The sequence below is a fragment of the Numida meleagris genome, chromosome 5 (assembly GCF_002078875.1).
Source record: "Numida meleagris isolate 19003 breed g44 Domestic line chromosome 5, NumMel1.0, whole genome shotgun sequence".
NCBI classification, from domain to species: domain Eukaryota; kingdom Metazoa; phylum Chordata; class Aves; order Galliformes; family Numididae; genus Numida; species Numida meleagris.
The window spans coordinates 66,517,123-66,532,689 of NC_034413.1; the positions used below are offsets into that span (position 1 = coordinate 66,517,123).

The 15,567-nt window shown below is 38.7% G+C and overlaps 2 long non-coding RNA genes across 26 annotated transcripts in view; one reads left to right on the forward strand and one right to left on the reverse strand.

The window, feature by feature from the left end:
- LOC110399701 overlaps positions 1-15,567 on the reverse strand; it is an 84,808-nt gene that overhangs the window by 56,542 nt on the left and 12,699 nt on the right. For 19 of the 24 annotated variants that reach the window (XR_002439364.1, XR_002439362.1, XR_002439363.1 and 16 more), the window contains 3 exons: positions 12,852-15,515; positions 5,072-5,124; positions 272-3,199 (listed from right to left, as the gene is read on the reverse strand). This is a non-coding gene — a long non-coding RNA (uncharacterized LOC110399701). The remainder of the gene's footprint in view (positions 1-271; positions 3,200-5,071; positions 5,125-12,851; positions 15,516-15,567) is intronic. The other 5 variants (XR_002439353.1, XR_002439352.1, XR_002439344.1 and 2 more) reach the window with 5 other exon arrangements.
- Positions 1-15,567, forward strand: part of LOC110399702 — a 54,530-nt gene that overhangs the window by 1,913 nt on the left and 37,050 nt on the right. The gene's annotated exons all lie outside the window — the stretch shown is intronic.

Below are 15,567 nucleotides of genomic sequence, written 5' to 3' on the forward strand. Positions count from 1 at the left end.
AATGTGTTGTGTCGCATCGCCCAAAAATCTTGCACACATTAATGATCACAGGTGGAAAGGAGGTTCCACCCCACTGCATGCTTGCCCTCCGGGGTCTGATTTGCTGCACTGCTTCATGCCATCCTGGAAAAGGGATCTGTTGTAGAGCACTCCAAGTCTATAGAAATAAATGTTTGGGTTTGGACAAAACTCTATGATTTTTCCCATTTAAAAGATTACTTGGGGACAACAAAATAAAGAAATTGTAACTTGAAAATGATACAGAACTTACCACATTAAGTGGAATTAAGCACTTTTAATTGTCCAGATTATGTTGTGCTTCCATTGTGTTTCTGTGTTGTGCTCTTCAGACTTCCCTTCTCTTCTCCCTGTTTCTGGGTCATCCTGGAGAGACAGAAAATATCAATTTCTGAAATTATCCACACTTGTGCTCCAGTGGGCTTGTTTGGCCTCTTAGAGCAGGATGAAATGCTGAACTCTTCTTTACAGTGGAAGAAAGAAAAAGAGAAAAAAAAATCATATTTGAATTATCTTAACAGCGCACTACTAATTTTTCCACTTCATTTGTATTTTCTTTCAGTGGTTTAAGATCACTCAGTGCTCCAGTGCTTCTGGAGAGGTGAGAGCATGGCTGCACTTCGCCATGGTATTACTTCCAGTCCCGAAATGTCGCAGCTCAGCAGGGCAAGCCAGCAGAGTTCCTACATCTCTTACACCTGCAGAGTCCTGATCTGATCTTACTTTCTTGGAATTAAATCTCAGACTTTTCAATGATTTTAACACAGTCAGGCTTTGCTCAAAAAGAACACTATCCAATGCTTAGTTCTACCTGGTCAATAGTGTTTTCTTGTGACATTGCAAACAGGGAACCAATCCATGCAGTGACGTATGCTCTTCCCTTCGTCCCCCACCTCACAACTAAACAAATTAATACAGCTTTGAGGCAACTAAGTTCAGAAAGGACAGTAAACTATATACTCTCTTCCCACAGCCAAAATAATCTGCATTTGTTTTGGAACACTATCATGAATCACTTTAATCTTTCATTTCTTCAGATGCTTTTTTATTTCTTTCTATAAAACCTATCCTCTGTGAGTTACACAGTGTCCATTCCGGTTGCATCTGAAAACTCCTCAGATGAAGGTTTTAGTCATTTGCTTTTTGGTGAGTAATTGTACTCATTTTCAGCCAGAAGACAGTTAACCTTTAGAGACAGTCAATTGCCCTCTCCATGTACCTATCACTGTACTTACTGGTAGCGTAAGACTAAAACTTAATAACCTAGAAGAGATGAAGCATTAACTTTGCTCTGACAAAAACTCATTCTAAGTTTTAAGGCTAGAAATTTTCAAAGGAACCTGAAGGATTTGTTTCTTAAAGAACTATAGTTTGGTAGAGTTGGCACTTGTTAAATCACAGTCCATATGAATCAGACAATATCTGTAGAAACTTTTTTTATATTTTATTGTAATAACTACTTTAGTTCAAAAACTACTGCTGAAAGATATTGCCAAGTATACACAATGCACAAATGTATATATCCCTTTTATCAATTATGAAATCTTGTTTTGCTTTAGAAAATGAATCCTAAGAGCTTAAATTAAGTGATGGCTATCTATATGAAAAACAAAAGGATATTGTGATTATCTGTAGGCATATTTAACTTTCCATATCTCTGAAACAGTGCCATTAGAAGAAGCATTATGTGCAATAAAAATGCAAAACAAATATTACAGCATGATAGTCTTGATAGTAACTTAATAAACACCAAATTATAAATGACTGTGTGAACACAGAGTAGCCATGCATTTTTTTACAGTTTACATGGAAAATTCCAGCCCACTCTCTGGAAAGACTCATACTTATCCAGACAAAGCTCAAGGTGACCTCTAAAGATAACAACTGTTTAAGGGATGTGAGGGGATCGAGCTCTTTATCTGTCTCCTTGAAGTGTGAGATGGGCTTTCAGCTCTTCCATTTCCTTCTGCTTTCTCTCCTTTACCTCAGAGAGCCAAAATTAGTGCCCTGGACTGGGACATGAGGGACAGGATGAGATGAGAGGAGTTCGGAGCGTGATCGGTCTCACCCAGAACTAGAAGATAGAACAAAAAGGACAGGAAAGGTGGGAGAAGATCAGACTGACCCGGGCAGTTATCCTCAGCCTGTCTCGGACTTCTAACATAACATGCGTGTAGTCAGAAAGTAATTATAGGAGGTGGTTTTCAGGGAAAGGAGATGGGAGAGGATGAAGATGATGCCTGTGACAGCTGTCAGGAGACACACAGGAGAACAATCTCATCTAAAATACAAACTGAGAAAAAGACCTCTTTATGGCCTTGGTTTTGTTTTTCTTTTATTTCAGCCCATGAGATGAGAGTGCACATGGCCTTTCTGTTTGGTCCGGATGGAAACTGGATCTGCAGAATTCCTCTTCAATTGACAGATTTGCTTTCCTTGCCTCCATGTCATGACCACCAGCAGCCCGTAGCAGGGAGCTCGAGGCGTTCTTCCTGCTCCAGGTTCAACCCCTGGACTGGTACACACATGGCTCTTTCCTCATCCCCATTTGCAGGAAGAGATCTCATTTTTAGAAGCCTTTGTGTGGGCTTAAAAAATTCTTAGTAAAATTAATCCTTTTCACAAGTGCTCTAAATTCTTAATTCCCCAAATGCTAAGAACATTTACTGCTGAGAAATAGTTTGTAGAAAAATTTTCTTACTGCCAAAGCCATCTGCCTACTTAAAGGTGAAAACTTGTATTCCTTAACAGCCTCCAAATGATACATTCTCCTGATGTGTCTATTTTCAGGTGTTTCATATTTTCTGCAATCAAGGTTACAAAACTTTTTAAGATGATAGCTCTAGTAATTTTTTTTTTGTCATTTTGACACACTCCTTCAAATGATTATCGAGTGGAGGAGCTAAAAACATTAATATTCTTTAGGCAGTCATTATCTGGCAACTCTTAAGCAAGTCCCTTGCCAAAACTAGAAAGGAATATTCTTACAAAGATACTTAAAAAGAGACAATACCTGCTTTGGTGATCACTCCATACAAACTCTTTGTGAGAACTGAATTTAAGGAGACATGCTTAAAGCTGGAAATCTTCCTTTGTTCGAATAAGAATGAACTGACCTGAAACAGCATTTCAGCTCCTTTTCAAACTCTCAAAAACGTAAAGGTGTAGCTAAAGAAATGTCCTGCATGAAAAAAATAAATTGGAAACTTTTGTACTATAGAGAAGTTTCTGTCCAGACAAAGGACATGCAGCAATAAAACTCAGTAAAAATTATAACCCAACAGCACGTGTTGCAGCATATTAACTAGTCATCACCTGATCCTGCTGGCATGGTAATTCCATGGAAACACTGGGGAAATGACAAAAATGAGGGGAATGAGGATTTTCATCAACCGGTGCCTGGCAGAGGTGTAGTCTCATGTTGTTAAATGTGCGGCGAAGCCAGGCGCACATAAGCCCCAACTCTGCCAAAGAGTTACATTCAACTGTGCCTTCTAATTCTTTTATTGAATAATTAAATGATAATGTAACACAAAATATCACCAGCTTCTCTACTATTCACATCTGTTCTTTTGGGTTAGGATTATGCAGCCAGAACAGAGGTGTCAGTTAACCCTGATAAATTTTAAGAAACAATGCTACGCCATTTGCAATTTAAAATTTTTAATTTTAACCTATTTGGCTGTTCCAAAACACTTCCTCTAATGTTTTTTGAATAATTGATTTAATTATTTTCTTTGATCCCATGGGACTTAGTTGAACATTTAGCTTTGACCATATTCTAAAATGTAAAGCATCGTTCATGTGTCTTTACACAAAATTATTGTATCCCACCATAAACAACTTCAATTTTCTCTGTAACATCATGACAAGTCACACTGGGATGTAAGACAGTTTGGCCTTGTCTCTTTAAGGACACATGCCTGGTCAAGCACAGATCTACTAGGAAGTTTGAAATCTTTGTCAAAAGCTCAATATTAAGGTTTTTATAAAAGATGCTATATTCATAGAACCAGATAATTTTTTGAGTTGGAAGGGACCCTTTAAGGCCATCTGGTCCAACTCCACTGCAATGAACAGGGCCACCTACAGCTCGATCAGATTACTCAGAACCTGGTCCAACCTGACCTTGAGTGTCTCCAGAGATGAGGAATCCACCACCTCTCTGGGCAACCTGTTCCAGTGCTTCACTACCCTGACATTACATAATTGTTGTAACATCTGCTTTCTTTCTACTTTCTTTCATATTGATGGAAAATATTGATGTGAAAAGATAGCTTAGTCTGAGATCAGGCAAAGAAAAGTATGTGATGAAGGCATATTCCCAAATTTAGGATGAGAGCTACCCCATCTATCTGTACATTGTTCCAACGTAGTGGCATGTCTACAGTCATGAGTTAACCAAAGTAGTGAAATAGCCGTGGGTTGCATTTCATAATTCATGTGAAAATCACTGTAAACATCTCAAGCTTTGCATTTCTAGACTGTATGAGGGGATTTGTCTCTGCTAGGAGCTGGCACTACAGCCACAGAAAGGGTGGTGGGGAGCACATCTGCATTATGCATCCATGGGATGAGCCCACAGATGTGGTTGCATGCTGAGTCTGATGCAAACCATGGGTTTTTTTCCAGTCCAGGACACCATATGCTGCTTGGAGTGTGACAGTGGAGAAACTCATGTTAATAGCAGGAAATCTGCACATGAAAGTTTGTTAATAAAATATGCACAGATGAAGGCATTCATTGCACACAACGTCCTTTGGCGTAGCTGTAGAGGATGTTCTTTAGCTCTGAGAACATGTGGGAGGACAGCTGTAGGGGCTGTGTCCCCCTGTGCTTTCACAACCTAGTCATGAATTTCTTCTGTCAATCTGCTGCTTTCGTGCTTCATTTGGCAAATTTATTGGCTATGCAGTACATCACAGCCCTTTGAAAAACAGTTTAAACATATGTAGTACTTCTTTATAATCATTAGTTCTCTGTTTTCTTAGCTACTGTGCCAGACAATGGCTTTCTGTAGTGTCCTTTTATTAAGAACCTTCACTGTACTTACATTTTTCATCATTATCTGTTGGGGTTTTTCAGCCACTCCTCCTGACACAATGCCTGGAAATTCAACAAAATTGAAATATGTTTGATTCTCCTAAGAAGCCTGAAATACTTCTCCAGATTCCCAGCAAATCAAGCGATGTTTATTACTCAATTTTCATAAATCATGAAATCTCCTAGAAAGCTCCCTTTTCTTGTTATATTTATGATTTAAGAGAAACAATTATCACTGCCTAGCCTTATTTCAGGGCTGCAGTATTAACATGCTGAGAGCACTGTGATTTCATTAATAATCAATAAAAAGGCAATAGAAACTTCCCCTTCAAGCATGTTATTCACTATGAGAGAATGTTCTAGTTTAAGGCAAAAATGTAATGCAGATGGATGGTGACAATATCACTGGAAAGATCTTCAGGCATTTACATATTTTTCTGATTCCAAAACCCATTAGAGAAGTCAGGCACATTTCACACTCACTTTTGAGCACTGAACACTGAGAATTTAATAATAATAGGAGTTCCAAGTCGTTGCTAGCATAGTGCTAAATGCAACCTGCGTTTCACAGAGGTTTTTTTTTTTTTTCATAAGTGACAATCTCAACAAGTCTAGACAGATTTTTTCTTCTACATGTTCACTGAGTTCCTCCCATTTTGCTACTGAAAAATTTCAGCAGCAGCAGCTGCAGTGAAACGATGCAGCCAAAACCAAGCATAAAACTAAGCTACAAACCTTCAGTGGATAGTTGTGTGGAAACCAGTTTCTCTACCAAAAAAAAAAGTATATCTTGAACATCTTGCTTTTATATATCCAAATAAAAAAAAATCGTATTCTCTGATGGTATCAGGCAATTGCTTGCAGCTGAATAGATACTACTAGCATTTTCCTGCTAATATTGTGACAGTAGCATTGTTATTGCTGTGATGGTCTTACAATATAATAGAAACAAGGTTTGTAGGGGGAGAGGTAATACCTTTTATTAAACTTGTTGGCGTAGCTGGAAGAACAGTGTGTCTGTGCCCCTGGTGAAAGTTTTGTGCCTGAAAATATCTGTTGTTTTCTTTTTTTCTTCTTCTGCAAGCAATTGGTCTTCTTCCCACAACTACTTCACAATTAATTCATACCGACTATGTTGGAGAATCCTCTAACCTTTGCTGTCTTTGGCACAGCCACTGACAGACAATAAAAATCTCACTGTAAACTGGCATCCAGGGCATCTCCACCACCTTTGGAGGGAAAAATGTCCAAAAAGATGGGGAGGAAAACAACCTGGGCTGAGCAAGCAGCAGTCAGGTCTTTGCCCAAAGGACCCACTGGTGGCTCCCACCTCATTGCTCCATGCTTGGCCCCAGCAAACAGCAAGTAGTAGGGCCAGAGTAGAGCTGAGCCACAATGGCTCAGCTCCTGCAAAAACAAAGCTGGGACAAGGAGGGGTAGAACCACTTAACCAACAAAGACTTCTCTAAATTAGAGGTCAATACAGAAGAAGACTAAGAGGTTGTCTTAGTTGTCAGAAGTGCCATCTTTTTATGATAATGGCAAGTACAAAGTCATTTATTTTTCACGTATTACATAGCAACACTTGTCTTGCAGTCAGGTATCGCAGGCATGCTTTCAGCACTGTGCTTTTAATGAGGAGCTTGATCCTTGTGTAAAATCAGCACCACAGCCCTTATCCAGCAAGAACTAACAAGGAACTATAAATGGCCCAATTACCAGGCTGAAATGTCATTCACACATTTGTTATCTCCCACACCAACAGGGAAAAATAACACAGAGGCACAGTAGCTGAAGGCAAATTGCAATTACTGTCGATTGAACTAGGACTTGCAAAGATCTTCATGTAATTCAAAGCTTTAAAATTTAACGTGAACTACATTCAGTTTTGAACATCAGTTGGGTTCATTAATGTTTAGGTTTAGATTTACCAAAAAGTCAAAATATCCTTATTAATAATATTAGCAGCTCTAACTGTTGCCAACATGATACTGTACTTAGTTTTAACTCATTACCTAAATTACTTTGGGAACAGTAGTGCTCAGGATGGAGGATTTCTGGAACATATGGTCATGGAGAAGCTGGACACCCTTCCCCCAAGTCACTACCACAGTAGTGCAGGGCATTGCACCTGAAGAAGAGATTTTGAATATTGGTCTTCTAATGGACTTTTCACTCGAATCCTAATCATTCTGTTGCTAAAGCATAGGCTGGTAACCTTTGGAAAACACTAATGCACTATCCTCATCTAATTTAGATATTTGTATTTACTGTAAGATAGGGGTGCTGATACAAAACAGTCTTCCCTGGGTGGGTGGGGGAAATACACCAGCTCATAACATCATCATATTTAATATTTGAATTGTATTGTAATAATATGTTCTACGGCAGATAATGGTAGTGCTGTGGTCATAGCATGGCAGCACTCAGTTTCTCCCCCATTTCCCATTTCTCAAAACACATCAGTTAATCCAAGCAGAAATCTAAAATAAAGCTTTTCCCCATAGAGCTAGCACAGAAAATTCCCAGTGAGTAGACGTAATTCCTCACCGCTTTCAGAAAAGTAACATTTTTTGTTCTTTTCCTGTCATGAACTGTTTTTGGCTTTTATACATCTGGATACATATCAATCAAAGATATAAAGATGAAATAAAATTAATGCACTGAATGTTTCACTTCTAAAGTACTAAGGAAAACTACAGGGCATGTCTAGATACCAGCACCATCAAGCTCCAACAGTCTGCTAAGAGTAATAGAACAGTGCTTGTATTCCCCCTCTTACCATGAGCTGTCAGCAAATTCACTAACTGGGGCTCTGAAATTGCTCATTGCTGGTGCTATCTGCAATGGGATAGGGATGAAGAGAGGAGCAGACATGGTGCTGAGATGGAGGATGTTGTTTTGTGGTTCACTCAATTCTAGCTTGATTTTATACTGGTGTAGATCAAATGTTTATAACATATTTGTGATGTTCTCCAGCCAAGAAGTATCAGGCAGCTTTTAACACATTTGCTTACATTTGTGTACAAGAACACACTTGCTTTGAACTTGATATAAAACTAATTATGATAATACATATTGCTGAATGCAGGGAACTACAAGCACTGGAAACAATAAACGTCTTATCTTTGCACCTCTGTGAATGATAATGCTTCAGGTTTTTAAGAGTGACATAACATTTTTATCTTTGGCATAACTTGTTTATCTGGTGGTTCTTGTTGAACTTTGCTATAGTGCGGGAAGACAGCCTAATTTTCAATAATTTTTGGTAAATCTCATTTTACCACCAATCCCCCAGAAACTTTTAAGTCTTGTATAGGTAGACCATGCTGTGGACTATTTTACTCTGAAGTGTTTTTTTTTTCCAAATTAAGACACAAACAAATGATATTAGAAAAAAATCTGGCTTAACAGCAAGACAGTAATTATTCATGAGAATATTGATACAAAAGTCAACAATTTTTAACACAATAAAAAAGTACTCCTAAATTTTAGCTATTTTTGAAATTCTTAGAGTATAAAACATAAGAATCTACTTACTGCAGCTGAGTAGGTCTTTCCTTTTTCCTAACTTTTGTTCTATTTTGGTAGGTGTTGTTTTGAATTTTTTTCTTTTTTTTTTTCTTCTTATTCTTTTTTTTTTTTTTTTCTGGTGACTATTAGGATGTAAGGTCAAGATAAATTACATTTTCTACCCATCATTTTTCTCCTACAGTATCTTTCGCATCAGCATTTCCCTCAAGCTATACTCATGCTTCACCAGTTTTTTAAGCACAACAAGCAATCTAGAGGTTGCCATCTCACAGCAGAGTCAATCCAGCTAGCAGGAGAGGATATTATATTATTCTTTCTACTCGGCACACATCACTCCCTTGAAAGTATGTGCTCCTTTCCACTGTTTAATAAGAGAAGCTTTGGTCTTTGGATCAAATGTCACTTGCAGTACCTGCTGGAACAGTGATTTGTATTATGGATTTGCTGCAAAATGCACTACAATTATTATGGAAATTTTCCTTAGGAATATAACGGTCTGTGGATCCAGGAAAAAAAAGCACTAAACCACAGACAGACATGTAGATAGCTACTGGAATGGACAAAGCTACTTCATTCCTTTTAAATATCCCCTGAACAAAATTGCCTGGGACATCTGGACAGCATGGTCAGCTCAGACTCAGCAGATTCTTTCCTCTGTCATGTGAATTTTTGGAGTATGGAAGACTACAGCCCAGCATAAATCCTGACAGTACACGTTGCATCAATTTCTGCTATACATAACTGCAATCATTTACACTCTGGAACCACCATACAGCCAGAGCAGTGAGCCCCTCTCCTGTACTGCTTTCCATGGGGCAAGGAGAGAGGGACGTCCAACAAGGATTGTAAGATGTTTTTACTGTTAGTCCATGCTGCATAAGCTTACACAGAAACAAAGGAAACAATTGGAAGTGTTTAAAAGAATTTGAATGCATCCTTACTTGAAGTTAAACAAGAATTTAATCCCTTTGCATGAGTGTTCCCTAAATTATAGCCTCATTTGTAGATTAAATTTGCCTGAGGACAAGAGTTTTTAAAGGGGCTAGATAATCTATGGCCATCCAACATATCCAGAGACATTATTAATAGCTCCAAAACAAAATGGTACAAAGTTTAAACATTCATGTTTCAGATATTAGAGTGTGGCTGGGATGTGTTTTGTATCTTTGTAGCCTGAGCTTAGGAAAAGAGCTTCCTTAGATTTTTTCAAGCATCCCACCACTGACAGAGACAGATTACTGAAATAGATGGTCTTTAGGTCTCATTCGGTTCTTAATCACTGGATCCTGTGATGCAGTCAGGTAACATTTTTCTCTCCGAGCACATTAAAATTTGTAGGCGAACCGGATAACATTTTCTAAGCTTATTTAATATTTCCAATGTGGTTGTCAGATGGCTTATGAAATGTTTACCTTTACAGTGGTTTTCACGTCCCTCTTAATAAGTTTCCTCTTTGGAAATTAAACTGAACCATGATATTGTGCAAAGATATTGCCAATACTGCTGACCAGACGGAGTACTGACTTTCCTGAGGCCATTTTATAATTAAATGTTGGAATGTGAACGAGTTTACTCACTGAAGAAGACATTTCATTTGAATTCTTCTTTTTGAACTCCACCGTCTAGTGTTCTTAAAGTCTATCCACAAATTAAATACTATTCTGTGATGGTGCAAATTCCTGCATGGCATTCGGCCACAAAGTTTTAGACCTCTGCGCACATGAAGGCCAGATGAAGCAAGGCGGATACAACCCAAAGCCTATGTGATGTGCAGGCATAAGTTGTGTACTCTGCAGTGATGCTGAAATTGTAAATTCAGAATCCCCAGCTCGCACAGCTGTGAGTCAAATCAAAGTAAAACAAGCAACAAATTTTAAGTGGATACTGCCTCAGACCACCCAGAGTCGCTCTGATCGAGTTATGCTGTCAGGCAGTGGTATGTACTATTGGAGCAGCCCCACTGTGGGAAATTGGGTCAAAAATCTCAAGCAAAGCCAGATTGCTTCCTATTTCTATTACTATTTTGTGATTTTTAATGTCCTGCATGCCAAGCCCTCCAGCAGTACAAAAAGGAGACTTCTGCAGCTTCACATGGGGCCCATCAGAAGACATGTGGCTACTAGTAAATGGTAATTTTCTCATATTTAGGCTTTTTCTCTCCTGGTTGGTGGCATTTTTTCCCTATATAAGTGCTAAAACACACACATGCATGCAACATGAAAGCTCCTGCAATCCTCTAGTCTGGCCACCTGCACTGTGGTGTCATGACCTTCTCCAAATCACCATCATGAATATCCAAAGATGAATTTTCTACTTTGTCCCCACATAACTTCTGTCTTAATGCACTGAACTCTTCCACGGCTTGTGTTTACACCTTTTAAAAATTTCTAATGATGATTTCCAGCCAGTCTAGACGTGGATAGTTCATTTTATCTTTCTGCACAGTGCATGCTTTCCTGACCCACTAACCATTATTACAGCTTTTCTCTAAACTCCCTCCAAATTAGTCAACATCTTTCTGTTAATGATGCATTCAGAGTTAACCTAAAAGGTGAAAAAGCATCACTAAATGAGCTCCTTTCTGCACTAGCGGTGGCTTAAATGAAAGTAAGCTCAAGCAAAAAAAGTTGATTTTAATGGTACTAGCAGCTGAGTGAAAGTCTGCTTAGAAGCGGAGCCACGAGGCAGATGGATGGTTACAGGAATTTTAACAGACTGATATGCTAATGTGGAGATGCCAATAAATAGAATCATTTGGATGAATATTTGATGGATTCAGAGCAACATCATAAGATTTTCAATTTAATTAAAAAAGGTCTAGGAAATTAGAGAAAAACAGCAACATATTCTCTTCATACTCCTTAAAGGACATTGTTTCGAGGCTTTTTTGGTCCAAAAATAGGAAACTTTTGAAGACCAAGAATGGCAAATATACAGTCTCTTTACCTACAGAAATGCCAGAAAAGGAAAGAACTGAACTAGTTATTGCCTTTGAATCAAGCAGAAGGGATATTTCAGGCAGGGAGCTTGCGGGAAGGAAGGGATTGCATTTGCTAATCATACATGCTATTCCTCTGTATCCGTGGATGGCCATACAATTTCTTTGGTGTTACAAGTGAACAATGACATGGAATTGCATGGAATTGCTTGGACTATATAACATGATTGGTTGTGTGGAGAGATTTGTACTAAAATATTAAAATATCTGCTCAAGAAAAGCAATAATCAGAATGCTAAAAAATGGAAGAAATTAAATGCCAGAGTCTAGTCATGAAATTGCTAAGGAAAATATTTAATCTTTTGTATCTTAGTTACATGAGTACTAATTCCATGACAAAGAATCTCTGGCAGGACTATAAAGAGAAAAATAAGCATAAAGCCAATTTCAACATCAGATTCAATACCAAATAATGAGAATTTTTCCAATGATTCCCAGAGCTAAGGATTAATCTCAAAACATTTATGGAAATTCTTAAGAAATTATGACTTCTATTGAAAGAGAAAAGAATTCTTGTAAATTTTTAATCTAAACTATACAGACAATTACATTAATAAGAGCAAATTATATCATGAAATATTTAGTTTTTTTCTCTATGCTAAATATTACTTTGAACATGATTCTCCTGAGAAGATTTGAAAGTTCAAGAAATACACAGAAACAAAACAGGAACAACTATTAAAATATAATTTTGAAAATGTATTCACAGCATAGACCATTGCTTCCATCATTACTTAAAAAATGAAAATACTTTGGTGAGCTATTGCATTTTATTCTTCTTGTAGACAGAGAGAACACATAATAAATACTTTGTGCAGTACGTTCATTTAATAGAAAAACAGCTCATGTATTATAGAACACATAATGTACAATTAACATCAAAGTTATGGCAGAAATGCATAGCTATTTATTAATGTCTACATTTATTTTGTATTATGCCAAAGCTAACCAGCCATACATTCGCTATCATCCACAATATGTCTTGATAATTAATCCAATTGTGAAATTTCCTAAATTGTATGCTGCTGTTACTTTTGTTATTATGGCTCCTCAACGTGACATTACTTTATAATTAATGCATGCCACATTTCCTTTAGGAGATGCACTGGTTTCTAGCCATCCTGCTCCTTAGCACTGACTCAACCTTGGATATATCCACACTGACCTACAGGCCGGGTCCCCATTCCCACCCAAGCACTGGCCCTTGGCTGCCCTCACACCTCCCAGTGATGCTGGGATGTCAAAAAAAAGAGTTTACCTGACTGTCAGGTGACTGTAGGACAGTGCATTGGGGATGCAATGTAAATGTGGACAAGTCCTCCCCCAGGCTGTCAGCTCCTCCCAGGTGGGAATCACTGCTACGAGGAGGCTACCTTGAAAAAGATAAGCATGTCTTTCTGTAAATAAGAGTCCTGTTCCTACATTTAATACAACTAACACATGTACTGACACATATTTATGCACATTTTATATATATAAAACAAATATAATTTACATATATGCATATGCACATCTATTTGTGTGTGTATACACACATCATACAAGCTATACAGAAGCAGAATCGTCCGCGTCTGTTCCTGCACACACACCCTCCCCATCAGAAATACCTATTATTCTTATTATTCTTATTTCTTCAGGGCATGATCAGAACTTGCCCTGCGATAAGCTCTTCAAAAGTTTCTGTGCACAGCACACACAGACTGATTTCCCACTCACTGTAAACTGTTTGTCTGGTCTCACAGCAGCTAGGGCACCACAGCTTTCTCTATATTTGCCTTTCTATTCTGTTTTACAGATTTTCTCTGCCCTTCCTTTCTGCTGCTTTCTTCTGACTTTTTTTTTTAATAAATTCATTTATTTTCTCGTTTTTATCTCTTTCTCTTTTTGTCTCTTGCTCGCTTTAGCTCACTCTGTTTCCTTGTACCTACTCTGCTGGGCTGCAGCTTTGATTTGTGCTTTTTCCATTTTATTTGGAGGCCGATAAAGGAGGGAGTAAGTGGCCCCATGTGCATGGAAGCAGGGATGCAGCACAAGGGCTGGAGCATCGGAGCTGGCTGCCTGGCATGTCACACAGCAAAGGACATGAAAGAGAAAAATTACAATTATGAAAGCCTGTAGCTCAAGGAGAGAAGCTGCAGTAAAGCACAGGGAGCTGACAGCCTGGTCTCAGAGGAGAAGAGCAAATAAACCTGTCCAGGAACGAGAAAGAGGGCTGCACAGATTGCTGCAGCTCAGAAACTCTGAATTAACCAAAAAAACCCTGCAAGCCAGGAGGGACCTGCATTGGGAAGAGAGGAAGAGATGCTTAGAAATCTTTTTCTTGTTGTTCTGTCTCACCTCATCTCCTTGAGGATTTGTTTCGTTTTGTTTTGATTTTCGGTTTTGAAGGTAACTAGCCAAGTATGAATTTTAGGAAAAAAAAAGAGATACAGATTTATTTATTCATTTAAAGGCCTCTACTCTTTCTTGAAAGCTTACTGCCAGGAACAAAGGCAGTCCCATCTCCACTTGAGCTGAAATGGAGGTCCATCACAACTGTAGGGTGAGGCAGATTTTGCTCTCCAGTTAATGCACAAGGAGGTGGAAGAGTCCAAGTTTTTTAGATCCAAATATGATTTGGGAAAAATCATTCAAAATTTCTCCTTCCTCTTCTCTTTTTATTTTTTTAATGCCTGAAAGATTTAGTATAAATTCCTCATACTTTCCTGTACTCAAATACCTACTTGGGCATTGTGTTACAACTTGGCTTTTATGAAAGCTATGGCTTACCTGTAATATTCGTTTCCCAGTTCTCTTTCCACACTTCCTAATAGTAAATAATGCACAGAAGACCTTATCCATTGTTTGTAATATGTAGGAAAATCAGCCATGCATCTCTCTCATCTCACTGCCAAGAAGCCCCTTTGGATCAGCATCCCTTGGGTAGAAAGTCATTGGTCAACTGCTGTAGTGCCCAGCAGGCTTTGCAGCAATCTTTGTCAGCCCCAGCTCTTGAATTTTCTCACCTCAGACACACTGCCATATGCATAGGCATAAGAAGAGAGGGAGAAGAAACTTCTGGGGCTGGTGTACCAGGGTCTTCACAGATGGCATCAAGTTTGCATTCAGGCACTGAAGACACAGTGAGTTGAAAACAAGTATCAGTGTTCATTGCAACCTTATGTCTCTTTTGTGGAATATTAATTCATGAGATCAATTAGTCAATTAATCCGTGTTAATTTTGCTGTTTCTTCAAAGAGCTTTCACAGCAGCATTAATGTAAATGCCCCAATATTTTGGGAGATTGTTCTCTGTGCACGTTTATCTTATGCTTAACATAGGAACTGTCCTCCCTCAGTGCCTGGACAGCCATTTTAGAGGTGGCCTCAGCATCCAAGTCCTGCCTCTAAATTCCATTACACGTAGCTATGATTTTTTATTTCATCTTCTTATCTTTATGAGCCATCCTTGTACCATCACTGCCCCACAATCTGGTGTTCCTCTGTCTCAGTCACAGATGGCAATCCAGTGTGTAGGCCTTGGTGATTTCTTTGCTGACTGCTCACAACTGAACCTTTTTTACACCTAAAAATTAACCAAAACAAAGGCACAGCAAAAGAAAGGGGGGGCACAGAGTTAACATACCTTATGGCCTGCTGACAGTGTGGAGTATCTGCCCAACTAGGAGGCCATGGAGGTATGTGATTCTGTTGAGTTTTATGAGGAGCTAGATAATTTTTGTCAACGGTAAAAGCATTTGCAGCCACACTACAGCAGCGAAGATAATAAAGGCAATGCAACCCCATGCTCCAGGCAGTGCAGACAGTTCCAAGATGAGTCTCATCCTGCACATCTCTGCTGGTCAGGCGGGAGGTTCTGCGCGTAGGGTGCAGGGTCAGCTTTGGGGGTTGATGGTCCAAACATACACGACACGCTATGTTTTCTGCAAAAAGAAGAAAATGAAAGCCAAGCTAGTGTGAAGAGGAGAAAAAAAA